This window comes from Gopherus flavomarginatus, chromosome 1, assembly GCF_025201925.1.
Source record: "Gopherus flavomarginatus isolate rGopFla2 chromosome 1, rGopFla2.mat.asm, whole genome shotgun sequence".
NCBI lineage: Eukaryota > Metazoa > Chordata > Testudines > Testudinidae > Gopherus > Gopherus flavomarginatus.
The window spans coordinates 160,460,823-160,477,152 of record NC_066617.1 but is presented as its reverse complement, the minus strand read 5'-3'; the positions used below and the strand labels follow the sequence as shown (position 1 = coordinate 160,477,152).

At 47.7% G+C, this 16,330-nt stretch overlaps 1 protein-coding gene across 5 annotated transcripts in view; it reads right to left on the bottom strand.

Moving 5' to 3' along the window:
- ARHGAP31 (Rho GTPase activating protein 31) overlaps nucleotides 1–16,330 on the bottom strand; it is an 879,079-nt gene that overhangs the window by 745,425 nt on the left and 117,324 nt on the right. The window contains exon 13 of one of the 5 annotated variants that reach the window (XM_050956551.1): nucleotides 7,655–7,678. The exons of the other annotated variants lie outside the window; for them this stretch is intronic. The gene's annotated coding sequence lies outside the window, so the exon portion shown is untranslated. Of the gene's footprint in view, nucleotides 1–7,654; nucleotides 7,679–16,330 lie in introns of those variants that run through there. 5 annotated transcript variants of the gene reach the window in all.

The window sequence follows — 16,330 nt, the reverse complement described above, 5'->3', positions numbered from 1 at the left end:
ATCCTATCCCCATGCTACTGGGGGAAGACTTGGCCAACCAGGTGAGGCGGGCCAAGAGAGTGGGAATGGTTACACGTAGCCAAACCAGGCAAGCTTCCAGACCCATTCCTGTTCCTGAACCGTCCACAGAGGCCCCGTCTGTGTTACCAGAGACCCAGACAGAGGTAGTGGACCCGGATTCCATGCCTACCACTGAAACAGCCACAGCATCTCCAGTCCCAGGCCCGGAACTGGAACAGCAACCAGCACCAACAAGTGCAACTACATCTTCAAACTCAACGCCAGAGGGCGCCAGCGAGCCAAAACTGGCAGAAGCCACAGACAGCCATACCCAAAAGGCTCAGCCAGAGCCTGAAATACCCTCAGGTGCACCAGCGGAGAGCGGTTCACCAGCACTGGAAACAACCCCATCACCTACATCGCTTCCAGAGGGACCAAGCCCAAGTCCACACTCTGAGGAGGAACTGGTGACCCCAGCCTCAAGGGAACAGTTCCAGACTGAGCAGGAAGCAGATGACAGCCTTCAGAAAGCTTGGGCGGCGGCACGGAGCACCCCACCGCCTCTCAGCTCTTCTAATCGATCCCGGTTTGTTATAGACCAAGGACTTTTATACAAGGAAATTCTTTCTGGTGGACACCGGGAAGAATGGCAGCCGCAAAAACAGTTGGTGGTTCCAACTAAGTACCGGGAGAAGCTCTTAAGCTTAGCCCATGATCATCCCAGTGGCCATGCTGGGGTGAACAGAACCAAGGACCGGTTGGGGAAGTCCTTCCACTGGGAGGGGATGGGCAAGGACGTTGCCAAGTATGTCCGGTCTTGTGAGGTATGCCAAAGAGTGGGAAAGCCTCAAGACCAGGTCAAGGCCCCTCTCCAGCCACTCCCCATAATTGAGGTCCCATTTCAGCGAGTAGCTGTGGATATTCTGGGCCCTTTCCCAAAAAAGACGCCCAGAGGAAAGCAGTACGTACTGACTTTAGTGGACTTTGCTACCCGATGGCCAGAAGCAGTCGCTCTAGGCAACACCAGGGCTAACACTGTGTGCCTGGCCCTAACAGACATCTTTGCCAGGGTAGGTTGGCCCTCTGACATCCTTACAGATTCAGGGTCTAATTTCCTGGCAGGGACCATGGAAAAACTGTGGGAAACTCATGGGGTAAATCACTTGGTTGCCACCCCGTACCACCATCAAACCAATGGCCTGGTGGAAAGGTTCAATGGAACTTTGGGGGCCATAATACGAAAATTCATCAACGAATTCTCCAATAATTGGGACCTAGTGTTGCAGCAGTTGCTGTTTGCCTACAGGGCTGTACCACATCCCAGTTTAGGGTTTTCACCATTTGAACTTGTGTATGGTCACGAGGTTAAGGGGCCATTACAGTTGGTAAAGCAGCAATGGGAGGGGTTTACGCCTTCTCCAGGAACTAACATTCTGGACTTTGTAAGCAACCTACAAAGCACCCTCCGACACTCTTTAGCCCTTGCTAGAGAGAATCTAAAGGATGCTCAGGAAGAGCAAAAGGCCTGGTATGACAAACATGCCAGAGATCGGTCCTTCAAGGTAGGAGACCAGGTTATGGTCTTGAAGGCGCAACAGGCCCATAAGATGGAAGCATCATGGGAAGGGCCCTTCACGGTCCAAGAGCGCCTGGGAGCTGTAAACTACCTCATAGCATTTCCCAATTCCTCACTAAAGCCTAAAGTGTACCATGTTAATTCTCTCAAGCCTTTCTATTCCAGAGACTTACAGGTTTGTCAGTTTACAGTCCAGGGAGATGATGCTGAGTGGCCTGACGGTGTCTACTACGACGGGAAAAAAGACGGTGGCGTGGAAGAGGTGAACCTCTCAACCACCCTGGAACGTCTGCAGCGGCAACAAATCAAGGAGCTGTGCACTAGCTTCGCCCCATTGTTCTCAGCCACCCCAGGACGGACTGAACGGGCATACCACTCCATTGATACAGGTAATGCTCACCCAATCAGAACCCCACCCTACCGAGTGTCTCCTCATGCCCAAGCTGCTATAGAACGGGAGATCCAGAACATGCTACAGATGGGTATAATCCGCTCATCTACCAGTGCATGGGCATCTCCAGTGGTTCTGGTACCCAAACCAGATGGGGAAATACGCTTTTGCGTGGACTACCGTAAGCTCAATGCTGTAACTCGTCCGGACAACTATCCAATGCCACGTACCGATGAGCTATTGGAAAAGTTGGGACGTGCCCAGTTCATCTCTACAATAGACTTAACCAAGGGGTACTGGCAAGTACCGCTAGATGAACCTGCCAAGGAGAGGTCAGCATTCGTCACCCATGCGGGGGTGTATGAATTCAATGTCCTTCCTTTCGGCCTTCGAAATGCACCCGCCACCTTCCAGAGGCTGGTAAATGGTCTACTAGCTGGACTGGGAAAATTTGCAGTTGCCTACCTCGATGATGTGGCCATTTTTTCAGACTCCTGGCCCGAACACCTACTACACCTGGAAAAGGTCTTTGAGCGCATCAGGCAGGCAGGACTAACTGTTAAGGCCAAAAAGTGTCAAATAGGCCAAAACAGAGTGACTTACCTGGGGCACCAGGTGGGTCAAGGAACCATAAACCCCCTACAGGCCAAGGTGGATGCTATCCAAAAGTGGCCTGTCCCACGGTCCAAGAAGCAGGTCCAATCCTTCTTAGGCTTGGCCGGATACTACAGGCGATTTGTACCCCACTACAGCCAAATCGCTGCCCCACTGACCGACCTGACCAAAAAGACCCAGCCAAATGCAGTTAAGTGGACTGATGAGTGTCAAAAGGCCTTTACCCAACTTAAGGCAACGCTCATGTCTGACCCTGTGCTCAGGGCCCCGGACTTTGACAAGCCATTCCTAGTAACCACAGATGCATCTGAGCGTGGTATAGGAGCAGTGCTCATGCAGGAAGCAACAGATCACAACTTCCATCCTGTCGTGTTTCTCAGTAAGAAACTGTCTGAGAGGGAAAGTCACTGGTCAGTCAGTGAAAAGGAATGCTATGCCATTGTGTACGCCCTGGAAAAGCTACGCCCATATGTTTGGGGACGGCGGTTCCAACTACAAACTGACCATGCTGCACTAAAGTGGCTTCATACTGCCAAGGGGAACAACAAGAAACTTCTTCGTTGGAGTTTAGCTCTCCAAGATTTTGATTTTGAAATTCAACACATCACAGAAGCTTCTAATAAAGTTGCTGATGCACTCTCCCGTGAGAGTTTCCCATAATTCAGTAGTTAAAAAGTGTTCTTAAAATGTAGAAGTCTGTTAGTTATATACTTAGGAGTATATGTAAAGGTGTATGTGTTGTATTAATCTGTTTATTTTCAAGTTCTAGAAGGAAATCGCCGCCAGTGAGCTTCCCCACTGTCTGCAATTTGGGGGGCGTGTCATAAACAGATAGCTAAGGGTTAATGTCTCTTTCACCTGAAGCACCTGACCAGAGGACCAATCAGGAAACCGGATTTTTTCAACTTTGGGTGGAGGGAACTGAGTGTTTTTGTCTTTGTTTCTGGCTGCCTGCCTTCTCTGAGCTTTGGAGAAGTAGCTCTACTTTCTAGTCTTCTGTTTCTAAGTGTAAGGACAAAGAGATCAGATAGTAAGTTCTATGGTTTTCTTTTCTTTGGTATTTGCATGAATATAAGTGCTGGAGTGCTTTGATTTGTATTCTTTTTGAATAAGGCTGTTTATTCAATATTCTTTTAAGAAATTGCCCTGTATTGTGTCATCTTAATACAGAGAGACTATTTGTATTTTTTCTTTCTTTTTTTATATAAAGCTTTCTTTTAAGACCTGTTGGAGTTTTTCTTTACTGCAGGGAAATTGAGTCTGTACTCACCAGGGAATTGGTGGGAGGAAGAAATCAGGGGAGATCTGTGTGTGTTGAAGTGGCTAGCCTGATTTTGCATTCCCTCTGGGTAAAGAGGAAAGTACTTTTTGTTTCCAGGATTGGGAACAGAGAGGGAGATTCACTCTGTTTGGATTCACAGAGCTTGTGTCTGTGTATCTCTCCAGGAGCACCTGGAGGGGGGAAGGGAAAAAGGATTATTTCCCTTTGTTGTGAGACTCAAGGGATTTGGGTCTTGGGGTCCCCAGGGAAGGTTTTTCAGGGGGACCAGAGTGCCCCAAAACACTCTAATTTTTTGGGTGGTGGCAGCAGGTACCAGGTCCAAGCTGGTAACTAAGCTTGGAGGTTTTCATGCTAACCCCCATATTTTGGACGCTAAGGTCCAAATCTGGGACTAAGGTTATTACACCAGGTGCATACAGACAGATAGGGGAGCCCATGGAAATTATTAGTATTGTTTTCTGGTGCTGGTAACATTCACATAGTGCTAGATGTTTCCATACTTCCAAAGATAGTCCCTGCCCTGAGGAGCTCACAGTCTCAGGACAGGCGGACAGGTAGACAGAGGTTAGGGCAGGGGAATAATACAAAGGGATTTTTTAAATACAAACCAACGGCATTCCCTGTAGGCAGCATGCCAGCCATCGGTTTTCAAAAAGGGACTGAAGAATGGACAGAGGTCTTCAGTACCAATATTTTTTATTGGTTTCTGAGTGCAGCCACCAACACTTGCTGGTGACCATGCTGACAATTTTTCCTAAAATACTTAATTTACTTTAGGAAAAACAAATAGATATGCACATCTGCATGTCCAAATCATAGTCATTTATTTATATAGGGTTTTATTGCAGACTTAATAATAAAAATAACCTACCATTGTCTCTATTTTTTACTGGATCTAAACAGAATAGAAACACATATGAGGTGCTTTGCAAGTACTTGTCTTTTTTTATTGCTGCTTTTGCTTTTTTGGTTGCATTGTTTTTTAGACTTGCTAGCTAGTAAGTCTACTCCTGTGAAAAGTGATATTTGTACGTTTGTTAATATCACTTTTCAAAGCAGCAGACTTGTTAGCTAGCTGAGAGGCAGTGAAAAGCACTATTGACAAACATACAACTATCACTTTTCACAGTAGACTTACTCAGTCCTGTCTAGCTGGGGGACAACTTGAGCCTTGGATGGGGAGGTGGGTAAGCAGGCAGCAGAGGTGATGAGCAGAGTGGTGAGCCTGGGGGAGGTAGCGGGGGCCAGGGGAAATGAGGGGGGAGGTGAACCCGGTGCTGCGGGACAGAGCCCGCTAGGCCTTGTGAACGAGGGAAGTGCTGCCCGCTGCTACGCAGCCAAAGCCCCACAATCAGAACCTCTGGCTGGAGCCAGCCACTGTACTACCAGAGCCTGCCATCTGCCACCCCAGGGCTAAAGCCAAATTCCTGAGCCCCCTGGGAAGGTGGGGAACTCACACCAGCTATCTCCTCCTCCAGCATTTGTGGCTCCAGAGGGGGGCAGGGCCCAACCCCAGTGGAGGGCTACTGAGGTTCAGGTAACAGGCTCCCTGCCTGGAGCTGAAGCCCTTGGGCTTCAGCTTTGCCCCTCCACTCACCTGGAACAGTGGGGCTCAGGCTTCAGTCCCCCATCCTGGGGTTGTGTAGCAATTTTTATTGTTAGAAGGGGAGAATAGTACAATGAAGTTTGAGACCCCCTGCACTGATAACATATTGCTGGTGTGAATTTGGCACCACACATGAGAAAGTTGTGATGGTGAAAGCTCAACTGTTTCTTTATAGAGGGACACAGTGTATCTCAGGTGTTTATAATAACTGGCCACAAAGGCCAACAGGTGGAACTTTAGCTATTTCCATATGTGTCCACTAGGGGGCAGCACACATTTATGGAGATTTCTTCAGATTGTGAAAGCAAGCAGTGAGCTTGCCTCTGAATCCAGTTGCATAGCAGCATGGCTATGAATAGGAATGCAATGAATATGTTCGGGGCCTTACAGGCCAAACTGCAGTTCCATATGTCACCCACCTGGAACCAGAACGGTGCCCTTGGCTCGCCCAAATCCTGGCCTCAGGCTTACTCCAAGCTTTACGAACCTCATGAAATTCACAGGGAACCTGGCATGAGATTCAGATTGGTTATCAAACTCCTAAAATGAGGCTGTTTCACCTGCTCTGGAATGTCATTAAAAGTATTTTGGACAGCCTCCAAGCCACTGGCTAATGACAGTGTGGAGATGAGATGCCAACCACCCTCTCGCCAATGTGGAAGGCGTCATGGAGGGATTTGTCCCAGTCAGATCCATTTTTCAGCTTTCAGATTGTCACAATGCTCAGGCTCCACTTTCTGCTCAAGCCAACACAGGCCCCATTCATTTCCTCAGGACTCTCATTCTGCAACTGTCTGGTTATGCTTAGAATCACTGGAACAGCTCAGATCTTGTGGAGAAGGGTGTGGTATAGGCACTGAGATAGGTTAGAGTGATGCTCGTTACACTTGGCTTCCAGTAAGTGCATCTGAAAATGGGGACAGGCAACCATATGTAGCTGGCACAGGGCCCATGTAACATAAAGACAATTGGTTGTGCCGATTCACATGAACAAGAAAACCCTTTGTTCCCGTAAGAACCAGAGGCAGAGGTGACACAACAAGAGTCCAGTTTTCAACGTGATGGTTCTAGACGGTGCTGCATGGGCAACACATTGCTCATTTTTGTGAACAGATTTTTGTGTGGGTGTGTGCTATAGCAGGGCCATCGCTAGATCCAAATATCACAGCTTGGCCCTGCTCTGTAAAAATAGATTTCCGTTGGAATATCAGAGCTGGAACCTTTTCCAGCTCCAAGGCCATGTGAGCGCTGGAACCACACCCTGACTGGCTGGCCCATCCAGGCACATGCAATCCTTTCAGACCCTGCAGGCCACAAGGCCAGAGTTTCACAATAGTTTGTAGTATAGACCATCTGAGATACCTTTCAGCAGCTCTACTGGATCCAATGCCACCCTTTGAAATGGACTATCTAAGACATGGGCACAAGAGCTCTGTGTCCTTGACACCCATTTTCCTTGCTCTGTGGTTTTCATCATAACTGGTAATGCTTTGCCGCATCCCAATGTATGTTTGGACAGGAAAAATTCTTAATCAAAGGGGTGTTAGTTATCTTTACAAGAAAAGAAACAGGCTGGCATAGGTGAGTTGTTGCAATCATGCTGTGTATCACTGAGGTACACTTAGCCACCGTCTAACCTTCCATTAACTTTTCCCTTTGGTCTGGCTCCCATTCACGGGAAACTAACTTGTTTTCCAGAGGATCTGCTCGGAGCCAGTCTTCTGACAAGCATGTTCTCTTGGATGCTTCAGGGAATGGCTGCTTGCCAAGGCTCCCTGAAGGGGTGCCTTGAACTTAAACTTTGTCTGACACCTTCTGGGATCTCCACTTTGATCCATGTTTATCAAGGAACAATCCTTTCCTCTTTAATATCTTTTAGAGCCACTGTCATCCAGGCTCCTCAGTGCACTCCTGACTGCCGTATTTCTTAGGAATGCCGGAATCCTGTGAACATACTGCAGACTCACCTTTATTCTGCTTTCAATTCCCAACACAGAGCACCTCAGCTTGTCCCTTCAGATCATTCCATGACATCACATAGAGAGGGAGACCAACCACAGTGCCTACCCCTGGTACTTCATGCGTCTGACGAAGTGGGTATTCACCCATGAAAGCTCATGTTCCAATATGTCTGTTAGTCTATAAGGTGCCACAGGACTCTATGCTGCTTTTTACAAATCCAGGCTAACACAGCTACCCCTCTGATACCTAGTACCTCTTGACTGTCCAGCTGCATTTTAATGGAGCTAAGGGGAACCGGCACGAACAGATCCTGTCTGCCCTGTTCAATAGAGGGGACGTGCTAACTCTGGCTGCAGCCACTTGCTGTGCACTACTGAGCTCCCAACGCCTTTGAGCCACAGTCCTTGCAGCTAATATCTGTTAATATGCCCCAGTTTAAATCTGACAGGGTGAGTTATGAGCACTGATTAATATTAGTGCAGTTCATCTCAAAGCACTTTGTAATCAAACATGCAAAGTACTGGTGACTGACTCTGCTCAACTTCCAGGAACAGGAGAGCACTGGAAACTGACATGACTGTGTAATCCATTCAATTAATAAAATACACTTCTAGTTTCCTACGATCTCCTTCCTCCAAAGCAGTGTTCATTCCTGAACAGACAGTTGACGGTGAGATTTAAATAGAGGAAGATGTATTCTATTTATTTCTCCTCTTTATTTTTATGCCCTATAGTGCAGATTTGGATGCTAAATTAATAATAATACAGGATTTAAGGCTTGATCCTGCGCCCATTCAAGTCAAATGAAAATACCCCATTGATTGTAATGGAGCAGGATCAAACCCTTCATTTTCTGGTCTGCTGCTGAGGTGTCCCTATCTATGGCTTTTTGGTCTCTGAATTTTAAAAAATGATCTCTAGAATGCAGGAAGTTTCATATTAACAAAAGTAACACACACGGCCACAATTATTTATGGAAATATGAGGCAGGCAAAATAAAAAAAATGAATAAAAGCAAAATTGAGTATTGCCAACCCCAAGCATTCAACAAGCCCCCCAAAATCATGAGATTGGTTTAAAATAATCAGATTTTAAGAAGAATACATTTGGGGCTCTTTTAATTTTTGTTTTTGGAGGCTTTAGGATTCCTGTTTTCAGATGTTCCTCTGCAACCCTTGGGGTTAGAAACTGAATTATTTTGGGGAAAATGTTAATTTTCCTGTTTTTGAATGACACCTGAGATTCTTGTGTAAATAACATGACTCCAAGAGCTGAGGCTTTCAGATGAACACCAAATATTGTGAGTATTGGCAACCCTGAAAGCCCATCATATTTATGAGCACAACTGTATTGTCCATCTGATGCAAGTTCATAAAATAAAGTTTTAATTTTTTTGAGAGGAAACAAAACCTTGAGAGTCTCCATTATTTGGCTCTGCTGAGGCATAAAGATGCAATGCCACATCCAGGAGGGATTTTCTATCTCCAAGTCTAAAATACCAGGATATATGGAATCACTAAGGTGTATTTATCTAAGCTTTGTACAGCCCTCCTCACAAGTATCTGAGATCTTGGAACTAATTAACTGCATTCCATATTATTCTCAGTATTTGCTTACAATTCTGCTTTTCAGAATGTATTTTTGCAAACTGAACTAGATCCAGTGGGTTATTCCAGTTCAGTATAATTAGCTTCATAGTTATTGCTAATGGTATGCTATTTGTCTTTTGCACTCACTAGGGTTTGGTAAACATTTTAGCGATGGAGTCCTGTTCCCTGATCTCCCTGGGTGGTGTTCATTCACATATCATCCATGCACTACACTTATTTCTCTGTCTCCAGTGCTAGAAGGTACAGAAGTGATGATCTTTTCAAAAGGAGGAGCAACTCAAGTGAAAGTATGACCCTGCCCACTACGGAGAGCCTTGGGGAGGAGGCCAGAGAGAAAACCAGGATAGGATGAGTGGAATGAGTGGATATGAGCTTAGAGCAAAGATGGGCAAACTACGGACCATGGGCCACATCCAGCCCACAAGACCATCCTGCCTAGCCCTGAGCTCCCAGCCGGGAGCTCCCCAGCTATCCCCCAACCCCGCAACCTCAGTGCCCCATGCCGCCAGCGCTCTGGCCTGCAGCTCCTGCTGGGCAGCATAGGTGACATGGCTGGGTCTAGGCAGGCAGCAGGGCTACGAGCTCCTGCTGCTCTGAGCAGCATGGTAAGGGGGTGAGGGGGATAAGGGGCAGGGGGTCCCCTAAGGGGCAGTCAGGGAACAGGGAGCAGGGGACAGTTGGATAGGATGGAAGTTCTGGAGGGAGGCGGTCCGGGGATGGGGAACAGGGGCGGTTGGATAGGTGTGGGAATCCCAGGAGGGGGGCTGTCAGGGGATGGGGCTGTGGATAGGGGTTGGGGCAGTCAGGGGATGGGGGGGTTGGATAGGGGGTGTGATCCAGGGGGGCAGTTAGGGGTGGGGGTCCCAGGAGGGGGCGATTAGGGGAAAAGGAGCAGGGGGGGCTGGATGGATCAGCGGTTCTGAGAGGAACAGTCAGGGGATGGGAAGTGGGAGGGGGCGGATAGAGGGCAGGAGCCTGGCTGTTTGAGGAGGCACAGCCTTCCCTACCCAGCCCTCCATACAGTTTTGCAGTGTGGCCCTTGGGCCAAAAAGTTTGCCCACCCCTTGCTTAGAGGATGATCTGGAGCCAGGCCAGGGAGAGTTTGAATTCCAGGTGGTTCCATAAGCATCTTTCTCAGAAAAACCCACATCCTCACCTTCAACACACACATGCAGTGAGAGAGGCAGAGGCAGCTGTGAAAAATTCTCCTCTTCTCTGGAAAGAACTGGCACACGGCCATGACACTTGGCTGGCGTAAGCAGGACAGGGATGAGATGCAGCCAGCTTCATAGTGAAATTGGGTTAGAGGGGGAAGGGTGAGCACTGGGCTGGATGCAGCTGTTCCCAGTGTGCCTGGAAATGTGAGTAGGGAGCCAGAGCCATTTGAGGAGAAGGAGGTTGAGTCTGGAGATCCCTTGTAATGCCATCTTTTGGAGAAGGTGATTGAGATACTTAATAAAATGTTAACTCTGCTGACAAAGCCTGCAGCTCTCAGATCTTTCAAAACACGATTAGGTGACATGGCAACCCCAGACAATTGGCCTTATTCCTTGGATATGCTGAAGTCCTTTACCCTGTTACAGCATTGTAGGGAAGCCTTAGTCTAAGAGGATGAGAAGGCTCTAGAGAGAGAACACCGCTTAATTCAGAATCTTCCCTCGTGGATTTTAGTTGGAGCATCAGGTGACCCTAACAGGTGACTTCTGCTCAGTGCCCCAGAGGAAAGCAAAAAAGCCCCTCCCCTAGCCCCAAGAAAACTCAGCCATAGTACCCAGTTTAACCTGTGTAAGTGATCAGTGACCACTGCAGTTACACACCTAGGAACATAAGATTTCCTGTACCCTATCAGACCATTTGTCCATCAGGTCTCCTATCCTGCCTGTGAGTTAGCCAATACCTAAGGCTTCAGCAGTTGAAGAAAAACCTATAATGTACCTGGCCCATTGTGTGAGGAGTTGGGGCAAAGGAGGTCCTTCCTGGTTCCACGTGTGACCAGCTGATGCCCTAAAGCATGAGACCTGATCTGATCATCCTTATTATCTTCCCATGCAGAGCTGCAAATGTAATCCACACCATGGGCAAGAGGTGGTGGTTCATCTTCTCTTCTTAACATGGAAGTGAGGCAGACTCACGAGGTCTTGTTCATCTGGCCAGTTGCTTCCATTCTCCTGATGTGAGGTCACACTCTCTGGATGTTAAGCCGCCGCATGGCATGGAAGCAAAGGCAGCAGGAGGGTGAGGAAGAGTCCATCTCTCCATAGCTCAATAGCAAGGCCGACTCATTGATACTACCCATGCAGTCTAATAGGGTTTGTTTGTAATCTTCATTCTGCTGCAGATCATCATGCACAAGTGCCAGCTTCCAAGTTTCCCCAGGGGGTGCTCAACCCTCACTCTGCCTCAGGTCCCGCCTCCACTCCACCTTTCCCCCAAACCCCCACCCCTGCCCTGCCTCTTCCTGTCCCTGTTCTGCACTAGGCACTGCCCCCACTGATTCCAGCTCTTCCCCAGCTGTTTCGCGGCGCAAGCACTGGGACCTAGGGGGGAAAAGCGGGCACATGGCGCACTCAGGGGAGGAGGCAGAGGCGGAGATGACCTGGGAAGGGGAGCTGCTGGTGGGTGCTGAGCACCCACCAATTTTTCCCCGTGGGTGCTGCAGCTCTGGAGCACCCATGGAATCGACGCCTATGACTGGAAGGGAAGGGGAGGAGTTGATCGCCAGGACCACTGGTGGGCGGGAGGGAGGAAGGGGAGTTTGGCTACCAGTGGGTGCTAAGCACCCACTAATTTTTTTTCTGTGAGTGCTCCAGTCCTGGAGTACCCATGGAGTTGGCACCTATGTCATAGAACCATAGGACTAGAAGGGACCTCGAGAGGTCATCTAGTCCAGTTCCCTGCACTCAAGGCAGGACTAAGTATTATAAGTCGTCATAATCATAATGACAGATCCCAAAGGGACATAGCCTCCTTGCAGATCGAGTGCCACCTGGGTTGATCTTTAGCAAGGTGATAGTCTCGTTGGATGTTCAGTTTATGACATCTTCTGATATCCCCCCCCTTCCCCAAGCAAATTTTAAAAAGCAGGCAATACTGTACCAAGTCCTGGGGCACCTCTTTAGAGTACCCTGTTGTCCACAAGTACGTTTTCTCTCTCAGTGACAGACCTCACTTTCACAAGACACTTCCTTCTGCTTCCACCTAATACAGAAGCATGCTGTGTACACAGCACATTCATGTCCCATGAACAAACCCTTAGGTAATAGATCTGGTTGAAATTTTTCCTACAAAAAGGCTTGGTGTGGTTTTCTGTTTGGTTTTGTTGTTATTGTTTGATAAATGGCTTTTTTTTAATGACTTTTTTGTGAAAAATGTTTGATATTTTTTAACCTTTTAATTTTTTTAGATACAAATCAGAAATGAAAATATTTAGACTGTTAATTATTTTTTTCCATTTTTTGGAGATTTTAGATTTTCATTTCCCCGCCCCCCATCTTTTCCTTTTTTCCCTCTTCTCTTGTTTTTCCCTTTTCCCTTCTTTTTTTTTTTTGTCATTTTTCTTTTGACTTTTTCCTTTTAAAAATGACTGAACTATTTTCTTTTCCCGTCTTTTTTGAAAATAGAAAATTTTAAAAAATGGGAGGAATATTGGAAAAAGAAGAAAAGACAAGAAAAATTGATCCATTTCAAAACTTGCAAAAAGAAAACAATTTCAAAATATTTCACCATTTTTCTTCCCTTTTCAACAAGCACTGTTCAGTCCAACCTCATTCCTCCCCTACATGCAACACGCCCTGCACCTAACCTGTGTGCATATGCCAATCTTGAACATTTTCTAGTTTTGCTGGAGTCAGTGGGGGAGGCGGATCTCGGGGGAGGCAGTGGAGAGGAGTGGGTGGCAGGTGGGGCGGGGCCTTGAGGGAAGAGGCAGAGCGGGGGTGGGAAGAGGCAGAGTGGGGGCAAGGCCTCAGGGTGGAGCCGGAGTGGCAAGGCCACAGTCCGGGCACTAGTGGCCCTCCCACTTCTCAGGATCTTCTGCCAGCAGCGCTCCCAAGGTGGCAGACTGGCAGGCCTCCAAAGGAGATGTGCTGCAGCTGGCATTTCTTGCCCTGTTTGGGGAGGCTTAACCTCCCCAAGCCTCTTATACCAACTGCCCATGCTTGTAAGTAAAAAATTACTCTTGCTGTTAATTTCTTGTAATATCATCCATTGGTACATCTTTTCTCGTAACCTTGTGGCATAGGGTCATTCCTTGGTCCTTACTTATGTCAAGCGTTTCTTAAGCCTATGGCCTAGTATGGCTAAGCCAGAGGTGAAAGTAATAATAAATTCTTACCGGTACGGGGTGGCTCTAGCCCCCAGAAGGGGTGGGCCCTCAGGCGGAGCTGCTGGGTCACCTTCCCCCAGCCAGCCCATCCACGCCACCTGGCCCCCACCACCCGGGGTTGCGGTAGCGATTTTAAAAGGCCTGGGGCTCTTTAAATCGCCAGCCCCGGGGCAGCTGACCTTTGGCCCCGCCCTGTTAGTGGCCTGGGAGAGGCAAAAGGGGCAATGACATTAAAGTGCTGCCGCAGCACTTTAACATCTTTGCCCCTTTTTGCTTCCCCTGTCGGCGGCCCTGCCAGTAGGGGCAGGGCCGCCGACAGGGAGGGGAACTGGGGAAGGGGCAGCTTTAAGCAGGGACCTTTGCTGCAGCAGTGCTTTAACATTGGCTGCGTACGGGCCGGTACTGGCTTCTTACCGGTACTGGCTTCATACCAGCCCATTTTCACCCCTGCACTAAGCTAAAATCTTAGAGGCCTCAGCCTGTAGGCCTTGCATTTCAGCACAGCTTACTGACATACCTAATACATAATTATCCTTTCTAACTACTGATCAGTCTTATACTTCTATAAGCCTATAATTTAAATCTAGTTAGCATACAATGATTATACATGGCATAACATGTTAGTTAACCATCACATCACACACTAAATGACCAATAAACTAAAATCATTGGCTACCAGGTGGTTACAGTAGCCCCAAGGAACTGAGCTGGGACATTGAGCAATCTGGGGCTCAGTCAATTGCAGATTTCCCAGTCTGAAGGTCAATATGTTTATGTGCATATGACTACAGCAGTGTGCGCATCGCAGGAGTGATGGCTGCCTTTTTGGCCAGCACACAAGGGATTGAATTAGGGGCCTCCCACGCGAAAGAACACAAGTAGCTGCAGCTTAGCTAAGGAGCCATTGCAAGAGACTCAGATCCTCTGTGCACCAGGCACCACAGGAAACCTACAACACACTTTCACCCTGTGGGTTGCACGTGTTAGTCCATGCAGATGTTCATGCCTGTGTGTGTATCTACCTGTATGTGTGTCTGTGCATGTGTGTGTACCTCTGGATCTGTGTGTGTGTGCACACATGCACGTGTGTGGATGGCTAGATCTGAGCAGGTATGTGCATGTGGGGGCTGCATGTGTGTATGCACATGCATGTATTTCTATGTGCACTCACCTGTGTGTATGTGTTTGTATGTACATGCCTGTGGCTGTGCAAGTGCGCACACTCAAACTGACCTTCGCTTTTAAAAAAAAGATTCTGTTGCTCCTTCTTCGGACACCAAAATTCTTTCTTGATCTTCTCCAACTATCTCCCTATCAGCCTGCTAAGCCAGTTTGGCAGAAAGCTGTCACTAGACAAACAACAGGGACAGCAAAGGACTGAATTCCGTCTCTCCCCTCATTTCCAGCTCAAAATAGGATTAACGTTACAACCTGTCTGCAAGCCCTTGACTGGGGATTATGTCAAACAACAAACACTCACCAGCACTTTCTTGAAAGCTTCTCTTCATGCTGGTGACTGGCTGGCCCCAGCTCTCCACAATGCTGACCTCTCCTCCTTTTTTCCTAGGCAGACGCTTTCCTCACCTGCTTTCCCAAGCCAGACTTTCTGCCTCATTCTGGCAAGAGATGGGGCATCCATTTCCCTTCTATCCTCACTATTGTCTTCTTGTATTCCCCCCGGTCTGCAGCAAACTATCACCACTGCAGCCAAAAGATGGACCCCTGCATTTAGCTGCTGCTGTTGCACATATAACCTGGCAGGTCTGTGAAGCCAAGATGCATGCCCGTAACCCAGGGATCTTTCATGTCCAGTAGAGCAGAGCAGACCAATAAACTGCATGCCACTCATTTTCTCTCCAGTGCTACAAAAGAACCAGGGGGATGAATCAACTCAGCTGGGCTTAGAATCTGCTTCTAGGGAGCATAAATATTTTAAATCTTGCTATGAATTCTTTGGTAACAGCATAAACCTCAATGCCACTTAAAGTGTCCTCTAATCAGGGAAACTTTCTCTGATGAAGTGCAGACTTTGCCTCATTCCTCTAGGGGACTGTTCATTCTCTCAACCAGACGCTCCCATCTCCTCATATGTTCACCCCCCCCCCCCCCAAGACAAGTGTCAGACACTTCTTTTTAACACTTTCTTTTCCCCACTTCCCTCTTGTCCAATCTAACCCAGGTGTCACAAGAACAGTGGTTATATGGAACAGCTGGTTACTTCTTCACGTGTCCTTGCGACAATCTAATGGGGGTTCTCCTGACAGCAAAAGGTGGGTATTCACAGAGCCCAGGTTAAATTACCGAAGTCCTGTCCAGCATGCACGGGACTCTGTGAAAAACCTGGCCTGCGTTCTCTAGGAGCTGGGCTTTTCTTTGGTTGTTTAGAGACCCTGGTTAGATATCTGGAGGGAAGGCCCCCAGAATGTTAAAGCCTTTCACAATTCTCATTCCTTAAGGCACTTTAAAGGTGACTTACTGAGGATTTGTTCAAAAATTTAGTTTGTGCCCATTTATGCTCTTTTTGATGTATAAAGAGGTCTTGAAAGATTGGGACCCCATGCACCTCCATCCCCAAGGCTTTTCCCCCGTTTGTTTTTTAACATGAAAATATGAAGAAGGTCAAGTATAGTCATCCCAGTAGCTGGCGTTCTCAGAAATGTACATCGTGTGTTTTCATAGACCCTAACTGAGTGGAAGGGAAGGGGCTTATGAATCTTAAACAAAGATATCCTTTGTCTCAAATGCTCCTCGGCCTTCTCCCCTCTCAGTGAACCGGCTTTTGCTCCCTCAGTGATCCCACAAAGACTTCCACATATACTTAACTTTATGCACTTTACATACTACTCATCATGTGCAAAGTTAAGGATGTGCAGGATCAATGCCCAAGTGTGATATCATAATCCTACTAGTTCTCTAGTAATTCATAGAGTCATAAGAACATAAGAATGGCCATACTGGGTCAGA